Raw genomic sequence first — 20455 nt, 5'->3', positions numbered from 1 at the left:
AAATTGAAACGCGTATGTTTTGTAATGGAAGCCATCAAACCTACCTTCAGCACAGTGGAAATTAAAATGTCCTGTGGTATCTCTTCTGCTCCAAGTTGGGCGGTTTTACATATGACATAAAATTAAACGGAGGGAACATAAAACCAGTAAAGACAAGACACAAGCTTGACAGTATACAGTTCTTCAGTCCTTAAGTCCCAGCATTTTTTTCGCTCTAATCTTGCTATAATTAGGCCTATTACAGACTGAAGTTTTATGTTAGGAAATAGATTCACATTTCATTCATAAGCTCCAGTTTCTCAAGCACGAGATCAAAAAGTAGTAGTACGGAATTTTTATATAAATTTGGAATCGTCATATTCTTCCCTGTAAATTGTGTGATGTCCCATTTCTTCTCCTTCCTCGTTCTAACAAACAATATTGTCATCACCAATTCTGTAACTGTTACTGTCGTTGTCAATACTTATTCTCCAGTTAACTTCACTAATATTGTCAGAATCACCAGTTTCGTTATCCCGCATTTATTTTCCGGTTAGGGATTGTTACGTGTTCGTAAAACGTGTTCTCCGCGCTACTCCGAGAACAGAACTTAAGCGGCTGCTAACCGGGACTGTACAACTGGCCCTTAGTATGTAGCGACCTGGCAAAAACTTTCTGTCAAAATTTCATTTTCTTGGATACAGCGAAGATTAAATATTAATGTTTCTTACCCCTTATTCCTGTTAGTCGTTTATTTCCACTCTGCTAGTCTGTATCTATGGATATTTCTAAGGACTATAACGCTTATCGTGCGCACACCCAGTCAACCACACAAACAAACAGCGATTGACATTCACCCGTTCGGGTTATTCGGCTCAGCTCGTATAGCCCAGTCTCCTTTTGCCTGCGGGAAAGATTTTTTTTTATTTCTAGTAGCGGCAGCGATTCCTCTGGCACTGACATCACGTAGGCCTATACTATGTATGCACTCAAAGATCAGTTTCTGATTTGTTCAGAAATCAGCTTAGAATGTGTTAAAAAATGTTCAAGAACCAACAGGGCTGTGTTTCGAAATCGTATGAATAATCGATCAACCAACGTGCGCTAGATGCTAGGCGCTTTGTGAAACAAGGGTTTCTTTCTTCAAGATTATGAAACTGGCGCCCCCTGAAACTGCCGCCTGGGGCAGATAACCCGGTTTGCCCCCCGCCCTCTCTAGATCCGGGCCTGCCTTTGGGGTACACCCGAAATTACCTGTACATCTGTCGATTTCATCCAGTTAAGAACAACTGTAAAGTTCTGTCAACAACGAAGTCTTGAATTCAGTCACAAATCTGATCCGAAACTTGATAAGCTCGTTTATACACAAAAAAACAACGACGAAACACGAAGGAATTGTCCGAATAGGATGGAAATTGGTAGGAGCACTTTATATGTACAAACAACTGTTTACAGTTTCAGAAAAATTGGATGATTTATTCAAAAGAAAGAACTTCACAAATTGAGCAGGTCAATAACGCGTTGGTCCGCCTGTGGTCCTTGCGCAAGCAGTTATTGAGTTTGGCATTGATAGAGTTGTTGAATGTCCCCCTGAGGAATATCATGGCAAATTCTTCCGAAGTGGCGCATTAGACCGTCAAAATCCAAAGATGGTTGTAGAGTCCTGCACGTAATGCCCCAAAACGTTCGCAACTGGGGAGAGATTCGGCGACATTGCTGGTCAAGATGGGGTTTGGCAAGCACGAAGGCAATCAGTAGAAACTCTCGCCGTGTGCGGGCGGGCAGTATCTTGCTGAAATGTAAGCTCAGGATGGGTTGCCATGAAGGGCAACAAAACAAGGCGCAGAATATCTTCGACGTACCGCTGTGTTGTAAGGGTGCCGGGTATGATAACCAAAGCCATGAAATGAAATGGCACCCCAAACCATCATTAGTGGCTTTTGGGCCATATGGTGGGTGACAGTCAGGTTGGTATCCCACCGCTGTCTGGGGCGCCTCCAGACACGCCTTCGGCCTGGAATCTCGTTGACTAGAATAGAAATGTCTTCAGTGATGAATTCTGCATGGAACTGAGCCCCGATGACCAATGAAGACGTTCTAGAGGCGTCCTGGACAGTTGTGCAGTACCACCCTGACTTTCGCCCGCCATAAGACCCGATAACCAGGAGTGATGGTCTGGGGTGCGATTTCTTTTCTCGGCAGGACCACTTTGTTTGTTATCCTTGGCACCCTTAACGGCACAGCGGTACGTCGACGATATTATACACCCCGTTTTCTTGCCCTTCATGGCAAGTCTTGGGATTACATTTCAGCAAGATTAATGCCTGCTCACACGAGGTGAGAGTTTCTGCTGCCTGTCTTCCTGCTTGCCACAGCCTGCCTTGGCCAGCAAGATCGCCAAATATCTGCCCAATTGAGAATGTTTGAAGCATTATGGGCAGGTCCCTACAACTAGCTCGGGAGTTTTGACGATCTAAAGCGCCAGTTGGATAGAATTTGGCACGGTATCCTTCTGGAGGACATCCAACAACTCTGTCAGTCAGTGCCGAGAAGAGAAACTGTTTGTGTAAGGGCCACAGTTAGACCAAAGTGCTCGATTCGTGACGCTCTTTCTCTCGAATAAATCATCCAATTTTTCTCAAACTATGATCCTTTGTTTGTCTGTACATGTACATCATATCTATTTCCGTCCCATTCGAATAATTACTTCGTGGTGCGCCTTTTTTCTTTTTTATCTTAGAATGTATTATACATTTTAACTAGAGCGCGAATGTATGCCTTCCGGAAGTCAAGCAACATATCAATTTGAGCTTCTTTATCTACGGCGCTTTGGATCTCATGAACGAACAGGTCGAGGTGAATTTCACAAGATCTCCATTTGCGAATTGTATGTTGATTTTTATAGTGGAGATTTTGGTTCTCCAAAAACGTCATAATGCTCGAGCACAAAACATGTTTCATAATCCTACAACATATTGTCGTCGGCAGTGTAGGCATATAACTATGGCCTCTGCCTGACAACACTTCTTAAAAATATGGGTGATCTGCGCTTTTTTTCGAATCACTAGGTACCTTTCGTTGGCTCGGCAATCTACGAAAAAATACTGCTAGAAGGGGAGCAAGCTCTTTCGCATAATGTCTGTAGATCCCACAACTACATAATCCGTTCCAGCTACAATTATAGCTGAGCAGTTTTAGTCGATTCACTGTCCTGCGGTCGCTTACATTCATATTTCGCCATTTCGGTGTTTGTGCAATGCCAGAAAGAAGGAATTGTATTATGATCTTCTCTGCTAAAACAACTTCGGAAGACCGAATTCAGTAATTCGGCCTTCTCTGTCACCAGCGTCGATGCCAGTATGACCACAGAGCAGAGATTTCGATCCATTTGCTGACTTTACGTAAGACAAAATCTTATTAGGACTTTTATTCAGATCGTTTGCAAAATCTTACTACCGAATTCACTAACTACTTCTTGCGTAGCTCTCCTTACTCTCATTTCGACTTTATTCAGCTTTTGTTTATGTACCAGTAATAAGTAAATAATTTTCGGAAGTAATTTTCGGACAACAAACTCAGAACAATCTTACACAACAGATTTAATGGCACGATTCTCCCATTTAGTATCTGGCAAGTTGAAATCTCCCCATAGTACGATAACATGATCAGGAGACATATTTGTGATGTTCTGTAAGCTGTCATACACTACAGCTCCTGACGCATGTGGTCTAAGAGATCATCCCATTAGCACGTTTCATCCACTTTTGATGGTTATCTCCACCCACACTACTTCGCTTACAGAAAACAATAGTGAATAGGGAGAAACATGACAACATTTTACTTACCATTCGCATCACACTGACTCCAACTGCTCAACAATCAGGATTGTGATACCGAGAGCGCGTGATTCTCGTGTTAACGTCATAAAATTCTCATACGCACCGGCACGACCGAATGCTGCCTACAAGCTGCAAACAGTACTCAAAAGTCACTCTAAGCGACAATAGCGCATTTAGTCTACGTATTTCACACATTTGTTTCTCAAAAGCATTATTTAGACTTTCGTAAATTTCAGCTGTTGTATATCGGTACTCTAAGGGCTCTAGAGACTACGCTTTTGAGACATTAACCATTGCCGTGACATATCGGGAAGTGTTATTTCGGTAAAATGTATATAAAAAATTATACCTGTAAATTATATCAAGCAAATTATGCAAGTTTTGTCGCAGTGCAAACTGATACTTCCGGCGATGTATACACTGCATATTCATCAAGTGCTCTCGATAGAGCTGTTTTTTTTTTTTTTTTTTTTTTTGGTCGTATCAAATCGACAACAGTTACGTTGCCAGTGTAAACCTAGCCCCTAACTCCCGTCAATAATCAAATATTAAATGACATTTCTAAATGTTCTCCATTGGGAACTAATAGAATACTATATATGATATGCTGACTTATATGGGCTTAGGCTATATGGAAATGATCCTCACACAAGAAGATACTAGAAGTCGCAAGCATCTTTTCACTTTTTATAACATTCAGAAACAATTTTCCAGAGTTGTTATAGATTTATTTCTACAACATGTTCATTTTTCGCAATGTAATTTTCAAAACAGTGAGCTACTTGAAGCGACTTTTCGACTATAGTGAGAGCTTACTTAATCAAGATGCCACTGGCCTCACACCACGTAAAAAACGTTTCTATGTCCTTTCGAATTACTTGAATTTGTAGTTTCTCTTGTAAGTACTTAAATTAATGAGAAATAAAAGCATATTATGAACATGAAATAATGTAATGAATAATGTAGTCAAAACGAGTACCAGAAAACACTCAAATATTCTATTAAAAATGAAATAATGTAATCAATAATGTAGTCGAAATGAGTACCAGAGAACAATCAAATATTCTATTAAGTGGGGAATTTGCGGGGAATCGGGAAATTTTTCTTCCCAAATTTGGGGAATTAGGAATATTGGCATTGGCAACGCTGCTCGTACCTCGTACAAAAAATGAAACTCTCCAATGCGTACGAGGATTCTGGTACCTATCACAACCCATCAACAATGAACTGGGTCTGTGTTAACAATGTGCCGCTTGTAAACGTTTCTCTCGTGCCTAAAGAGTCTGGGCTATAACACCATTCCCATTTGAGACTGAAATTATTTGTCATCGATAAAATAATCAGAAGCACTTGTTCCTAATAGGGCAAAAATTTAAAAAAATCGTACAAAATATTTTAAATTATAAATTCGTAAAGTTTAAAACGTCAGACACTTTACGAAATTTCCTGATGTGTGCGGTACACAACCAAAATTAGATAAAAAGAGGACAGTCTTCCTTTTGCCAAAATGATTGTAACCCTAATGTGTTACATCCCCACATCCTTAACTGAGACAGGCACGGGGTGCTAGATAGATGCTGATATACGAAGGCGAAACATTTCCATGCTGCGAAATGCATCCTTAACTGAGACAGGCACGGGGTGCTAGATAGATGCTGATATACGAAGGCGAAACATTTCCATGCTGCGAAATGCAACATGTGAAATGCTGCATTCTGCTCTCCACTGTCTGCTAGATAAAAGAGCATCACTTTTCTGTGTCAAGTAATCGCTACATTTGTAGCCAATGAGCTGATGAGTGGTAGCAATTTACATTCCTGAGATAAGGAAATAGTTTCTCTGTTTGACAGCGTTTTGTTGGTCAAATACCACTTATCTTTCGACACGTCTCCTTTCAGGTTAATGTATTTTGTCCGTAGTTTCTCTTCCCTTCCCGGAATGTATACAAAATACTCATCTACCGTTGCCGTAACTCTTTAAGTGGTCGCCAAATGTTTTGCAGCCAAATATTTCTATGCATGTGCGATTGCGAACAGATGAAAGTCAGGGCGTGCCAGATGTTGTACAAGGGGGTGGTGGATATTTCATTTGCTGATACTAAGAGCCTCCCAGTTTTTTCGTTGTGAAAGCACTCGTGTGAGTAGATGCTTTATCCTGGTGAAAGGATACTTTTCTGCCAATTCTGACCGCTTCTCATATATTTACTATACAGTTTTCTTTTACAAACATTTGCTAAAGACCTGACGTTGTCAAGAGTACCCCCACTAAACTGTCAACTTTTTTGTACAAGAATACGTTCGATGTAATTATGTTTTATTAAACCACATGTTAGGTATAATAAACCGGCACAGTAGTTTTATTTGCATTTTTTGTTCCACTTTGGTCTGCTGTAATTTATTACGGACCAGTGCCACAACATTCTCGGCAGATTGTGTTTTTTATTGTAACAAAAATCACCTAAATATTGTCTGTTGGTGCACCGTCGCACATGTGGTGCGTCGTAATATTTTCTGTGTGACATAATTTGCGCCGGGAGTATGTTAAGGGTTGTGGTGGTCGGCGGGCGTCGGTGTAAGCAGGTGCCCGCGACCAGTCGGGCCGTGGCAGGCGAGTGTGCGAGGCAGAACCGCGCGGTTTCACAGGGAAGTCTGATGCAGGTGTGTGTGACTGATCGTGGCGTGGCAAGCGTGTGTGCGAGACACGATCGGGCCGATCCTCGAGAAGGCTTTGCGCAGAGTGGTGTTCGATAACGTTCGTTTCAATGTTCACGAGTGTGAGGCTTTCGTCCATATCCTCTAAAAAATACTGTTGAGTAGCAAGATCTGACACAGAGAGACATCCCAGCGTGGTGGTGGTGGTGGTGATGTGAGTTTACCCTGTAAGCGGGTGTGGTAGGAGACTTTGCTCGTTGGAGCCGCCCACATATTGCCAAGGTTATTTCGACTACACTGCAGAAGTTTCGCTGGGAAGCTCTTACACGTCCTCTGTACACCCCCAATCTCTCTCCATAGGATTTCCGTATTTTTGGTGCCCTGAAGGAAGACATTCGTGACCGTCGATTTCCTTGCTTCGGACGAAGAGGTGCGGGCCTGGGTGAAATAATGGTTTCGTAGGCAGCCGCAAACGTTTTGCCATGAAGCCATTGACTGACCTTGTCCCACAGAGAGATAAATGTATTAACTGTTACGGCAAATACTTTTGAAATAATAAACAATTTAGTTACTTTTTTCCATATATCTCATTTTCATTTGACTGTCCCTCATACTAACAAAGAAATTAAGACCGGATGTTCAACAATCCTTGAATAAGCATAACACTATGTTAGAAATTCATTGTTGTCCAAAAAGGAGTAAAAGTCCACTGTTACGTGTACCACTAATGTATCGCTGATCTCCTAGATCACTGGTTAAGGCCCAAGCGACGCAACCGGGCACTTGGGGCGCTAAGCTGAGAGGGACGCCCACCAGACGCAGCCCTGGTGAAAAATTTGCATACAGAATTAAAATAGTCACTATCGAAAACAGTCCGTTTCCACACGCACTAGATTTAGGCTTATTTTTAAAGGTCATAAGAACCAAAGGAATGACAACTAACGTATGTGTGAGGGCGGAAGTAAGGGAGGTATGCAATCCACGAATGATCCATCATTTGTGTGCAAAATTGGTTTGGATCACCCTACTCAAGGATAACGCCTTTAAATAAAGCCAAAAGACATTATCCATGAAACAAGATCTTGTGCAGTGTGTTCAGTATGAGGGGAAGCTAAATGCAATATTTGTACATTTAATGATGGCGTAATTCGACAAATCCCGCTCATAACAGTTACACAAAATTTGATGTAGATTGTTTTGTGCACGAAATAAGTACAGTACACCGTATTATGAATTATCTGGAACAAGATGAAAATTGTATAAAATTATGGTAGCAAGTGGATTTTATTTTAGCGCTCATTTCCAAGTTTACACGCGTCCCAGTCATCCAGGCAGTAAGGGTCACATATTTCCGTGCCATTTCTGATGGTGTGGGGCCTACATATTGCATTCTTCAGGTGATCCCTGGTAGATGACTGACGCTAAAATAAACCAAGAACAATAAACAGTCCAGAATGCAGGGAGCTCTAAGTAAGTATTGGATTTTACATATTTTTCCAGAAATATCCTAAAATCTAGAGCTATATTCCTTTCTCATCATATACCGCGAGGAGCCACAATAAAAATGGATTGTGGGTATTTTCCCTGACTGTTTGCTAATCATGCGTACACAAATAAACATTCAATGACCCTTCAATGGATTATATACATTCCTTTGTCTGTCAGAAAGCTATTAATGTAACTAATTTTTTCCTGTTTTATAATATAATTAATGTTCTTTCTGTTTATTTCTACAGCAACATTCAAATCTGTAATCCACAAGCCATCTTACTGTGTGTGTTGGGACGGGGGGAATGTTACTGCAGGTATCAGTATAATTTCACCTCTGGACTTCTTTACGGAGTGAGGTTATCCAGAGGCTCTGGACTTGCATACAGGAGGATGGTGGTTAAAAAAACCTATCCTGCTGTACATATTTAAGTTTTCATGCTTTCCCTGAATCGCATAAAGCAAATGCCAAGGTGGTTCCTTCAAAAATGACTTAGCTGTTTTCTCTCCTATTCTTTCACATCGGTGCTCACGTTCCATCAGTAATGACCTCATCGTCAATGGGACATTAAAACCTAACTTCCTTCCTCCCATGCCCAATTTGTTAATGATGTGTGGAAGAACGCTGGTGGATAAGCCTCATTAAAAGGTCTAATTTCACTGATTTTTCTCTTCGTGGTAATTTCGTGAGACCTCTGTGTGGGGAGCAAGGTTGCTCAACTATTCAAGGAATTTGTGCTCTGAGAGTTTTAAGAGCGAACTTTTTATTTGCTCAAAAAATCAGATAAAAAATTCAGAACCTGTCCAAACGGATACAGTGAGGTCCTTTGTGGGTCCAAAATTCAATGAATGAGGCCTTCTCATGCTATTTCGAGACCAGAGACACCTCTGCATTGAATGTGACCACTGCATTGTGAAGAGTGAGTATTAGTAAATTTTATGATTATTGGCAATTAATCTTTGTTTTTAAAACATTTTCATTGTTGTTCATGCCAACTGACAATAAAATTGACTGTCTGGTTATATATTTTTGAAAATGCCTTTCCTTTTTTGTGCAGTGTATCCTGGTAGCAACAAGTACAAGTGGCATTCTTCTGAGTCTTCCGTAACGTTTCTGATGGAATGCACATTTACTAATGGGAATAGCTCGGATCCAGAAAACACAGGAGGTTTCTCTTACTGTGGCTGTGACTTGCCTCACCACATGCTATATTAATGACAACATGTTTTGCACTGCCTCTGCCCGCTGTACAGGTGTGAGCACCTTCTACTTTTTCAGATTTGTGATTATTTTTTAATACGATTATTTTCAGAATTTTTACCTTCTGAAAAGAATACACATTTTCTTATACTGTGTTTAACAACTTGTTCTTTTACGGCCCCTACATTTGTTGGAATCTTTTCCTTTTCTTTGGATAGTCACTTGAGTTTCAATACAAGCCAAGCCCTTGGTTGTATAAGATCTAGGTATTCGTTTTGTTATGTTGTTGATCATAATTTAGGTCTTCAGTGTGTGTCATATTGTGCAGTTTTTGGTCTTGACCTTAGGCTCTATTAACTGTTCTGTTAGTTGTGCGTGTGGTCCATGATTTTGGTCCACCACAATGCTAGGTATCTCAGTCCCTTGCCACTTTTCCCAGTAGCGTGAATGATACTGGTTATGCAGTCAGTGAGATACTTCTAATTCAAAAAAATGGTTAAAATGGCTCTGAACACTATGGGACTTAACATCTGTGGTCATCAGTCCTCTAGAACTTAGAACTACTTAAACCTAACTAACCTAAGGACATCACAAACATACATGCCCGAGGCAGGATTCGAACCTGCAACCGTAGCGGTCACGCGGTTCCAGACTGAAGTGCCTAGAACTGCATGGCCACACCGGCCGGCTCTAATTCAAAGGTTTGATGGTATACCTGTGGTTTGTCCCAAGATTATCTACCAACACAGCCATGAGGTAGTCCAAATTGCACATTATAATGTTGGTCTGGCTCAACTAATTACTGGTCACATAATAACCACTTCACTTGCAAGTACACAAAACATGACACTAGTTTTGTATGCCCACCAAAGTTATCAAAATTCAGAGAATGATACAACTAATTGTCAAATTCTTTTATTGTGAATAAGGACCCAAAAGTGGAGTTCACAAAGGAGTTACCTCTTTTGTTCTTTTTGTTTGGCATTGATAGCCTTCAAGGGGGTGCTAAACTGTCTAATTGAAGGAGTTTGTTACTTTATGTAAACAGGCTCCTTTGCACTGCAATGAGTAAATGTTATGTCTTAAGTTTTTTAATATAATGTGGTGTGTGTAAAATGCACTTTAGTTTCATTGACAAAGAGTGATGGACACAGTCAATGGATCATTACCAACACATCTCGGTTAACATTAATATGCCCATATGAATGATGGCTGAAAATGTCCTCACTTCATGAGATACTGCCCAGGAATTGCATGGAACCTTTAATCTGCCCATCGTCAGCCAATAAAATTTTCTGTCGTCATTAACACTCGAAGCTTGTGCAGGATAGAATAGCATGGAGGGCTGCATCAAACCAGTCTCTGTACTGAAGACCACAACAACAACAATAAGACTCAAACTAAATTAGTTCTGAGCGCTTTTGCATGAGCAACTCCTGCTACAGAAATAAGTATTTTAAAAACATGCCCTAATACAATTTTTACACCAAAATTGGCATGTCATATACATTATGGAGCTTGGTCATATTCGCGTAAACTATCTGTTAATGCAGAGAAGTGTAAAGTTGTGAACCTCATGAAATGTGCATATATAGCAGTCTTTGATTAAATGATTACTGAATTGCAACAAATCTAAATGTCGTACAAATACCAGGAAGTAACAATATATGAAGTTGTGGTTAAAGCAGGTGTCTGGTTTTGGTTCATTGATAGAATGTTGGGAAACTGCAGTTTGTCTACAAAGGAGATACCAACTTCTCACATGTGTGTCATTCATATAAGGTTGGAGAAATGCAGGACATCAACCATATTCAAAGGAAGGTGGTGCACGTGTTTGAATGAAGTGAAAGTGTAACAGAAATGCTGAAAAATTTTAATTGGCATGTAATTGGAGAAAGAGACTTTATGTCACATGAAAACATATGTAGGAAATTTCATGAACCATCGTACAGCATGGAAACTGTGAATAACCACCATATGTACCGATCCAGAAGACATCATGTCAGTAGAATTATACTAATGGTGGTACATACAATGGAGATAAATGTCATCATCTGGAAATGAAATTGGAAGGCACTTTAATAACATATCAGAGTGGTTCCTCTGGAATAGCTACAAGAGAGACAGGTTTCCCACAGAAAAAAAGTAGTTCCACTTTGATCTGTCTACTGTTTTCTGTAGGTCCTTAGGAGCAGTTTTGTGACAATTGTTTGACCACAACTGTGGGTTCTTTGATTGCTCAGTGGGGTGGCACATTAAACTGGAACACATGAGATATTAGTCTGCTTTATTACATAAATTAATAAAAGATTTATTTAACTTTGAAACACTTCTTTGGTACCGAGTAATTTACAACTGTCACAGACTAGCAATGCATCACTAGAGGCACTAATTAACAAACTGTTCTCTCAGTAAGGAAAGACATAGAAAAATTTGGGGAGGAGATTAATGTTCAGAAAGGATGTATAAAATCTTTGAGGTATGTTGATGACTTTGTAATTCTATCAAAGATTAGATTAGATTCCATTTTCATTCCGTAGACCAAAAAATAAGACGATTCTCGTGGTTGTGGGATAAGTCAGAGGATATAACATAAAAATAATAATATTTAAATATAATTCTCACTACCCTGATCATTTAAATAAGTCTTATTGCACACTTTTGCTTGGTTTGTTGAGTTATCCCAGAATAGGATCCCATATGACATAATAGAATGAAGGTGAACAAAGTATGCAAGTTTTTTTTTATATTTATATCTCCTACATCTGAAGTCATCCTCATGCCAAGTACAGTCCTATTTAGGCACTTCAGGGATTCTGTGGTATGCCCTTCCCAACCGAATGTATTATTTAGTTGTAATTCCAGAAATTTAACACAGTTAACCTCTTCAATCTTCAGTCTCCACATATTATACACATGCTAAAAGGAAATTTCTCACTGGTTCTGAACTGCATAGCTTAATGACAATGACTTAGCTTTAAACCATTTATTAAGCTCAATGACAATTTTAATTAGCAACCATTTCGAACTCTGTACGTGACTTTGAAGTTTTGAAATTAAGTTTAAAGTTTGTTGGAGATTGCTGAGAACTCTTTTTATCAAACAATGAGTGAATATAGTCTGAGTAATTTGCACTCCATTTTAAGTAGAAGACGCTGTTAAAGACAACCTCGGCCTGAGGAGACCAGGAATATACAATATCCCATGCCAATGTGGCAATTCATATTGGCCAGACATGTAGTACAGTTAAAGACAGATGCGACGAACATAAACGTCACACGAGGTTGGGTCAGCCAGAGAAATCTGTGGTTGCTGAACACTGCCTTGACATGGGACACGGCATGAATTATGAAGAAACCAAGATCCTCTCGCTTGCTTCCACATACTGGGACTCCATCATCAAAGAGGCGGTCGAAATACGTATAAGCAGTGACCTAATAAACAGAGACATGGGGTTTCACCTGAGCAAAGCCTGGAAGCCAGCCTTGGTGGCACTAAGAAATCGTCAGCCGCAGATTAGCAACTGCATCGAATCAATGCAGATGGGAAGCCTTAGTGCAGATGCTTAAATCGCGTGCCAACACATTGTGCGTGTAAACGGGGTCCGTCACTCCCAGCCACATTTTCCCACGCCATGGCGCACTTCAGCAGACCGTGACCTGTTTCTCCAGCAAAGGGCTCTGGTATTCGATGCTGTCTATGATTGATCTTCGATGACGTTATGCCCCGCTGGCACCTGTGCTGCCCTAGGGAGGCAGCATATAAATTAACAAGCTTCTCAGCAACGCGACAGTAGCACCTGAAGATGGCGGACAGTTGTCTCGCTGAAATATTGTGTGGTTTCTACAATATTATGCGGCGTAATTCCTGGGAACCTATCAAGCAGATGCAGTGGCGGGAAAGCCTCAAACAGCACAGTTCTCTTTTTCTTTCTGAAGACACTTTAATACCTGTAGTAATCCAAGGTTTCTTTGAAAACTGTTTGGTGTTGCACTTAGTAATTTTTTTGGGCAACAACGTTCAAAAAGGAATATAAATTTATCAAGAAATATTTTGCATTTCTCATCAGCATTTGGCTCATTATATACATCTCCCCAATTAACATTTCTTAAACTTTCTCCGAAGTGCTCTTTAGATACTGGGATGAGTAACCTTACACTCTTACTTAATGGTTTCTGAACTGTGCATCCTGCTAGGTTTTGTAAGTTAATCAATTTTGCATCATGGTCTGATGATCCATTTATTACACAGACAGCATGTGTTACTTTTACATCCTCTTGCTGTACAAATGTTGTTGTGTGTTGTTGTGGTCTTCAGTCCTGAGACTGGTTTGATGCAGCTCTCCATGCTACTCTATCCTGTGCAAGCTCCTTCATCTCCCAGTACATACTGCAACCTACATCCTTCTGAATCTGCAGCATGGAGAGCTGCATCAAACCAGTCTCAGGATTGAAGACCACAGCAACACACAACAACATTTGTACAGCAAGAGGATGTAAAAGTATTTTTCTTGATTGTTGCCTCTCTGGACTTTGGCTTCAACGTAAAAAACTTATCTGCGTGGTCCCATTAACCACAGGGATCATCCCTTGTGTGACTGTGGCCCCCTTGCAGTAACTGCTAATAAAGAAGTTATCTTTCCCTTTCCTATTTAGGTGCAGGTATGTGAAGTGTATCCGCACCTACCAATAACATCAACTAGAACAACAGTTATGTGAGATTTTGCCAGCGTCTGGAGCATCCTGTTCAGCTTAGTGTCAACATGCCTTACAGCAGTGTTTACCCGGGGCTGATCATGGTGCTGAAAGACCTCCACAAACCCACATTTGTGAGCCCACTTTCTGCTCATATTCTATACAGTTCACTTCTAATACTAAATCTTGGATTCATAGCCAGGCTGTTTCCTGCTCCCCCAACTATAATTACCTGATCTTCCTTCTCAGAGTCCCTGTGTAGCTGACCTACATTTTCTGTCACATGGCTAAGGCTAGCACTTGGTTTCACAAAACTTGTGACCTGGTATGCTGCACCAAATTACTCCTGAAGCTGCTGGTTTACATGCCTCCCATGACTGCTACCAGAAGCAGAATTCTTCTTTTCTGAATCTGATTTCATTCCTACCCGTCTTTTTTCTTTAAGCTAATATCCTGCTTCAACCTACAATCAACTACATCTGGATGAAGCCCTTCCTCCACTACTTCAGATAGTGATCCAGACTGATTTACTAACTGAATATAGAAAGTTTTTCCAGTTTCCCTTTTTCACTCTTTGCTTGCTACCTTTTCCCAGCACCCATCTCTTTTTCCTCCCTCAGCCTACATAATTCCAAATTCACATTTTCTAATTCAGCCTTAAGGGCACAAATTTTTGCCTCCAGTTCAGTGATTTTTCTGTCCTATCTACATAACCTGCATTGCCATGGAAGAGCTTCTTTATCTTCCCTGTTTCCTTGCTGCTACATTTGCCCCAATGAAACCATAACCTACAGTCTTCGCAGAATGTCCCCTCCTTCAGATTTCTATGGCAACCACCACATTTGTCATACCCGGTTTGATAGAAAGATTTACACAAAAGCAGAGAATAATTTGGAACAAGAGCCCTGAAGTTTTGTAACCTGTTCTAATACACAATTAAATGCTAATATAAAGAAAGTTTTAAACTTACTTTTGAAAGTTTTAATAAACTACCTAAACTCTGCATGAGAGACATTTAAATTTGAGCCACTAAGTCTAGTCAAAATGTGCATGTGAGTTACTAATAACACTAACACAAGTAACTGCATGTGGACAGAATATATGTAAATCTGTCCAAAAATGAAATGTGTGTATGTGTGAGTGATTAGACACACTGTTCTACACTGCTGGAGGATAAATTCATTCTTAGTTACCCTGTATGGTAGCTATAGCATTCTTCCAAGAAAGGCATCTTCCCCACAGTGTGTGTGAGCCAACAAAATAACTTCACTGAGTTTGTGTTTATTTTCTATTTTGAAGAATACTCTGAAGGAAAAGAAACTGTCCATATTTAGCTGCCAGGGTTCAATGCAAGTGATTTTTAATAAATCTTATAGTTATTCAGTTTCCTGCATATGGAAGCAGTTATAATAGTAATTTGTACAGTCCTTCCTGCCTAGCACATGACTTGTCAAATAAGCAGATATAGAAAACCTAGTGCCACACAGTGCAAAGTCCAAAGTGCACACATGCAAATTTTATGCACTTACACCACACGAAAAATATCTCAAATCAATAATTTTTTGAGTAAGTTGCAGTTCATATTAACATCTAAATTGTTGCAAATGCAATTGTTACACAAGTGACTAGCAGAGGAAAGAATATCAAGGTAGTGTATGATGTTATAGGTGACCCATCAATCAGGACTTTTAATTTGTTTATGTGAAATATTTTATAACAATTCCTCTTGCATGGTTCTTATGAAAATGTAATAATATGTATATGTTGATAACAACTCAACACATTTACTTGAAGTAAAATTCATAATTTTGTGATTTCCTGTTCTGTATAATTTCCTGATTCTGTTTAACCAGGTCAAAAATGCCATGAAATCAATGATGTTCTTCTTACTTGCAATTAGCACAACAGTCACCATTTGACCCACAATTCATGGAATTGCCATAGCTATTTCCTGTTTCTCCAATGTTTCCATAATTTATGATGATCTTCAATGTTTCCACAATTTCTGATGAAATATCAACATCATTTGAATAAATGTCCAAGAAATTAAGTAAGCAATAAGACATATGTAGGTCTTTAGGAGAAGTAGCTGATTTCAATTGGATGCTGGTGTTCATCATATTCATCTTTGCAAAGTTGGAAACATTAAGTGGATTTTACATTACTGGTAAACTCTGAAACCTGCACAAAGACAGTTGCTATTAACAAGCATACACCAAGAAAACACAAAAAAAATTAATTCAGTTTTATCTCCAATGTTAACACCTAGCGATACTGCAGAGGCAACTGCTAAATATGAAGGACATTAAATGAAATTGAAAAATTGAGTTAACAGTAACTGTGAACAGTTGTGTCAGTGAAACTACTCACAGAAACTAAAGTTCACTTTCAAAATTACAATAGTGTTGTGCCATATTATCTGTTTACCTACGTGCTGTCAGGCAAAGACGTGTGCCTGCCATGTTGAACATACAGTGTCTGCTACAGCTATGGTAGGGACGGGCAACTCTTATGCACCTGGAAGCTATAAATTTGATTATTTAAAACACTTTTTTAAAAAAATACTTGCAGTGCAGTGTAGCAGCTAAAATTCTGGGACTGCGTTTCTTTTGGTGTATTCTTCCTGCATCAAAAATTTCAGGGCAGGTTTTGACATGTTGCATTGGACCACTCCTTTGTGAGTATGTAATGTATAGATCATCTCTAACATTGATTGATACCCTTGTACAGTGCTTGTTCTAACCATTGATCAGTGGGTATCCATATAGGATGGACCACTCTGTACCTGAACTGTTTAGCCAGTGTTCATTAATGTAGAGCAGGGTTGCACAGACTGCAGCCCACAACCCACATGCGGTGTACCATTGATCTGATGGCAGCCTGTCCTTTGCCATTCATTCTCGTAATTTTTATTTTCTCATCTTCCATTCCCTTGTGTAAAGGATAGTTCAGGGCATTGTGGAACTTAATTCTTTTGTTCCCAGTCTAGGAAGCATTCAGGCAGGGGGATCCCAATTTGTAATGATAAGTTCTCTCACACCATGTTATTTTTTAACTTGCAGCCCTTACACAATCACAGTGAGGGATTTGCAGCCTATGCTACTAACAAGTCTGTACACCCCTGATATAGAGTATGCTACAGTTAGTTTGGCGAAGCCATCCTTAAGTGATTGCTCATGAATATGAAGTAGAATTGTCTTATTTTTCTTATAGTGAGGTACAGTCCTTTCATTGTAATTTTGTATTTGTTGTTCTTGTACCTTTACAAATTACATGTTTTATTTTTTCTGATCAAGTCCAGTAACAGTTTACTCTAAAACAGGAGGTACATGAGCTTCTGCATAATGACTATGCTGAAAAACAAGACTATTCCATTAATACATTTTGGTGTTGCACTAAACTAGCTAACAATATCTTCCATAGGCCTTTTAGCTGTAAACTCTGTGTTTTATAAAATCTGTGGTCCTTGCAAATTATATCTGTAATACCTTTTTTTTTTGAAGAGTTTACATATTTTCTCATAGTGTTTGTATGCACCACTAATGTCCTTGGTTACACAGGACTGCTTGGTAAATCATGTGAATGTGGAATGATAAATAGTAGTACATTGGTGTGACATAGGAGGCTCAGATATTTTGTTAATTCTTGACAAGCTGTAGGCATTTTGTTTTTGTAACATCATTCGTGCTGCTCAGCAATGCAGTGAAACCCCCCCAGAAGTTAACTTACTGACTTCTAATAACTTCGCGACCTTATGAATTTCAGTAAGTGATGCACCTGACTGGATGAATCCTGTTACACATAAGGCAGTTTCTTCATTAGTTTATACAAAGCTTTTCATTCAGAATTGAAACTGCATGTGAGATTGTATGGGCCAGAATCAGTATCAGGGGCAGCATAAAATGATGATTGGATTCTTTTGTTACCCACCAGACTCATCTCTTGATGTAACCAAAAATGTAAGAGAAAACTTCAGTTCACTTGTACCTAAGTTCTCCAATTATTCTGTAATTGTTGGTGAAGACTTTAGTCATCCAACAATTAATTGGGATTATTATAGTTTTATTACTAGTGGATTTGATAAGACATCGTGTGAACTATCTCGAACAGATAGTTAGGAATCCCACTTATGACCGACATATACTGGATCTAATGGCAACAAATAGACCTGACTTCTTTTGAGGACATGCACATTGAATCTGGTATCAGTGACCATGAGGCAGTAGTGGCAACAATGATTACCAAAGTACAAAGGACAACTAAAACAAGCAGACACTATATATGTTCAGTAAACTAAATAAAAAAATCAATAGTCTCATATCTCAGTGGGGAACATGAAAATTTCAACACAGGGCAGGAGCATGCAGAGGAATTATGGCTCAAGTTTAAACGAATAGTTGATGATGCTTTAGATAGATATGTACCTTGTAGAACAGTCCATAATGAGAGGGAACCTCCCTGGTATACAGTCACTGTAAAGAAATTTCTAAAGAAAAAGAGATTACTATGTAATAGGTGTAAAACAAAGCTTAGTGTTATGGATAGAGAGACGCTGAATGAAAAACATTTGGCTGTCGAGAACGCAATGTGTGATGCCTTCAGTGACTACCATTGCAAAAAATTGTCAGATGATCTTTCACAAGACCCAAAGAAATTCTGACTATATGTAAAGGCTGTTAATGGCATCAAAATTAGTGCCAAGTCCCTAGCAAATGAGACAGGAACTATAACTGAGGGTATCAAAGCAAGAAATGAAATGCTTAATCCTGTTTTCAAATGCTCCTTTATAAACAAAAACCCAGAAGAATTGTCCCAATTTACTCCTTGTACTACTGAAAAGATGAATGAATTAAGTATTAGTGTCAGTGGTGTTGATAAACAGTTGAAATCAATAAAAGTGAACAAAACTCCAGGGCCCAATGGAATCTATGTCAGATTCTATACTGAATTTGTTGCTGAGTTAGCTCCTCTTGTAACTATAATGTGTCATAGATCCCTCGAACAAAAAACTGTGCCCAGTTTGTGGGAAAAGGCAAAGGTCACACCCATCAAGAAGAAGGGTACTAGAAGTGATCCACAAAACTACCGTCCAATATCATTGAAATTGATACTTATTCTGAGCTCAAACATAATGAGGTATGTTGAACAGAATGACCTCAGAGCCAACCAGCATGGATTCTGAAAACATCAATCATGTGAAACCCAACTCACACTTTGCTCACTTGACATACTGAAAGCTTTGGATCAAGGCAGTCAGGTAGAAGCAGTATGTCTTGATTTATGAAAAGCACTGACTCAGTACCACACTGTGCTTATTGTCAATTGCACAGTCATATGGGGTATGAAGTGACATTTTTGACTGGATTGAGGATCTTTTGCTAGGGAGGACACAGCATGTTATCTTTGATGGAGAATGATTCCAGATGTAGAAGTAACTTCAGGTGTGCCCCAGCGAAGTGTGTTGGGACCCTTGTTGTTCATGTTGTATGTTAATGATCTTGCAGACAATATTGACAATAACCTCAGACATTTTGCAGATGATACAGTTATCTGTGATATAGTACTATCTGAAAGATCTCGATAACATTTCAAAGTGGTGCAGAGATTGGCAACTTGCTTTAAACGTTCAGAAATGTAAAATTGTGCACTTCAGAAACAAAAATAAATAAATAAATCGTACTGTCCTATGATTATAATATGAGTCACTATTGGAATTGGCCAACTCATAGAAATACCTGGGTTTAACACTTTGTAGGGATATGAAATGGAATGAACATATAGGTTCAGTCATGGGTAAAGCCCATGGTAAACATTAGTTTATTGGTAGAATACAGGGAAAGTACAATCAGTCTACAAAGGAGATTGCTTACAAATCACTTGTGTGATGTGTTATAGAATATTTCTCAAGTGTGTGGTACCTATGCCAAATAGGACTAACGGGGGATATTGAACATATACAGAGAAGGTCTGCATGGATGTCACAGGTTTGTTTGCTCCATGGGAGAGCGTCACAGAGATAATGAAGGAACTCTCGAAGATAGATGTAAACCACCCTGAGAAAAAATTTACTAACAAAGTTTCAAGAACTGGCATTAAATGATGCTTCTAGGAATATACTACAATCCCCTATGTATTGGTCACAAAGGAATCATGATAATAAGATTAGAATAATTACTGCATATACACCAGCATTCAAACAATCTTTCTTCCTGTGCTCCATATATGAAAGGACCAGGAAGAAACCCTAAAAACTGATACAGTGGAATGTACCCTCTGCCAAGCACCTCATGTTGGTTGGCAGAGTATAGATGTAGATGTATATCTTTCAGAATAAGATATATAATTCAAACGTTCCCATAGCTCATGTAGTAACATATACTTGACAGTCTTTCCTAAATGAAACTCCTTATCATCCCCCCATATTTCAATCAATGGAATCCATTAAATAGGAAACAACTAATGTATATTTTATATATACAGAGCATTCAAAATGTAAATATTTAAATGTTGACAATTCAAAACAAAATATGCAATGCCATGTATTGACTGTTTATGAAGCCCCAAAAATATTGCTTTGATTCTGCAGTCGTTTGAATGTAGGTA

The 20455-nt window shown here is 39.2% G+C and overlaps 1 protein-coding gene across 3 annotated transcripts in view; it reads left to right on the top strand.

The window, feature by feature from the left end:
- Positions 1-20455, top strand: part of LOC126162072 (phenoloxidase 1-like) — a 243090-nt gene that overhangs the window by 46024 nt on the left and 176611 nt on the right. For all 3 annotated transcript variants that reach the window (XM_049918338.1, XM_049918339.1, XM_049918340.1), the window contains exon 2: positions 9016-9211. The gene's annotated coding sequence lies outside the window, so the exon portion shown is untranslated. The remainder of the gene's footprint in view (positions 1-9015; positions 9212-20455) is intronic.

The sequence above is a fragment of the Schistocerca cancellata genome, chromosome 2 (assembly GCF_023864275.1).
Source record: "Schistocerca cancellata isolate TAMUIC-IGC-003103 chromosome 2, iqSchCanc2.1, whole genome shotgun sequence".
Classification (NCBI taxonomy): Eukaryota; Metazoa; Arthropoda; class Insecta; order Orthoptera; family Acrididae; genus Schistocerca; species Schistocerca cancellata.
This window is presented reverse-complemented; position numbering and strand designations above follow the sequence as displayed.